The sequence below is a fragment of the Clupea harengus genome, chromosome 15 (assembly GCF_900700415.2).
Source record: "Clupea harengus chromosome 15, Ch_v2.0.2, whole genome shotgun sequence".
NCBI lineage: Eukaryota > Metazoa > Chordata > Actinopteri > Clupeiformes > Clupeidae > Clupea > Clupea harengus.
Window position 1 is genome coordinate 7,761,492 of NC_045166.1, and position 2,079 is coordinate 7,763,570.

The following is a 2,079-nucleotide window of genomic DNA, read 5'->3' on the forward strand; positions in this document are numbered from 1 at the left end:
CTCGTGTTAATATGTGTGATTATGTACAACTTTAGCTGCAATTTAAGTTTAATTTCTCAAAATCAGCTCACCAAAGTGATCACAACCACTTGTTTGATGTTAAATGGCTTTACATAGACATTAAACAATCCTAAGAGAACGGGAAATTAACGGAGCAAGGGCTTTCTCTGATATCAATGTAATGTTAGCGAATGAGGGGTGAGATACCCCCCCCCCCTGCTAATATTTAGTCTCCGCTGTACGTCCAAAACCAAATCTATTCTTGAGGTTCAAAATATTTTCAAAACATTTTGGCTTTGGATGTGAGAAGTCGATCGAGTTATCTTCTGTCCCGTCGTTTCAAGCATACATTTTAGCTTAGGCATTGGTCTCCCATTATTGATCAATTCACGTTTTAATTGAAAGTCCAGTTATGAGAAATGTTTTAGCTTAGTTATAGAATCTTCCATTTTCGTAGTCAATGTCAAATATAAGAAGAGTAACGGCAGAACAAGAATAAACCCGACCGGTGGGCTCTTGCATGCTCCCTTTATTGAAGCAGAGGTACTATTTGCCTCCTCTCCGTGCTTTTTCACTGCGGCTTTACGTCAGATCAGCAAAACTAAATAGGTTCTACGCATGCGCTCAACCTAGTTTGTGAGGGATTGCGCAATCTGAGATGAGGCACAGCTCGTCGCTGCCTCACCGTCTCGCTGTCTCCTGTCTGTTTGAACAGGACATGCGCAAATTCTGTTTTTATTACATATTATTTATTATAGCTTGTATCTTCTATTCATTTTGAGCATTTTGTTTTGCAAGCAAAAAAATTAAGCTTCCCTGACTGCCCCCCCCCCCCCCCCCCTTGGTTTCTTGCATTCCGCGGTAAAGACTAAAACTAATACTGAAACTAATAAAAACTAAACTCAAACTAAGCATTTTCAAAAAATAGAAACTAAACTAAACTAGCAAACCCGCTTTAAAAACTAATTAAAACTAAACTGAAATTGAAAACAAAAAGTCAAAACGAAATAAAAATAAAAACTAGTGAAAAATGCAAAACTATAATAACCTTGGTGTGTAGGCGGTAGGTGGGGGTTTGGGGGGGATGGCGAGATCTTCAGTCATACCCATAAGCCTCTCAGAACGACCTTTCACATCACAGACACCAGCCGGATTATGGTCATTTATGGCAGGCTTTTCTGATATCCTGTCAGTGTGTGTGTGTGTGTGTGTGTGTGTTTCACATTACACCTCCCCACCCCCAATAAACCATAGAACAGCACATATAGGCATCCACTGACGGGTTCAACAGGAAGTGTCCTGACCTCAAACTGCAGCAAATGAAGCTTCACGGCTGATAAGGCCATAAACAGCTCTGTCTGCACCCCTGGGTACCATGGAGCGCACCGGCCGATCACAAAGACAGCCAAAGATGAGCACTAGTATTAGAAATACTTCAGGGCCGGTCCATAGTGACTGAATGAGTACGTTAAATACTCGGTGTGACAGAACTGTGTTATCTGAAAGCATTATGAATGTGCAGGGTGATAACAGGCTGTCTTTGTCGTTCATTCATGATGAGATTGCCCATGACCTCCGAAGTGCTCTCAGTCAGAACCTCTCTGTCTATGTCTGTTTGAGTCTGTCTGTGAGTCTGTGTGTATCTCTGTGATAGTGTGTGTGTGTGTGTCGGTGTGTGTGTGTCTGAATGTTTTTGTGTGTCTGTGTGTATCTCTGTGATAGTGTGTGTGTGTGTGTGTGTGTGTGTGTGTCTGAATGTTTTTGTGTGTCTGTGTGTATCTCTGTGATAGTGTGTGTGTGTGTGTGTGTGTGTGTGTGTGTGTGTGTGTGTGTGTGTGTGTGTGTGTGTGTCTGAATGTTTTTGTGTGTCTGTGTGTATCTCTGTGATAGTGTGTGATGGAGATAATTTCCAAACACTGTTAATGACTTAAGAATATAATAATCAAGTGCCTTGTATTATTAATTACCTTATATGAATCATGTACTTATGTAAGCAGGAACATGGCTTTTCTGTGTTTCTGCGTGTGTGTAACTTAGAATATTAGGTGCCACTTAGTCTGCACATGTACAAGAGCATGT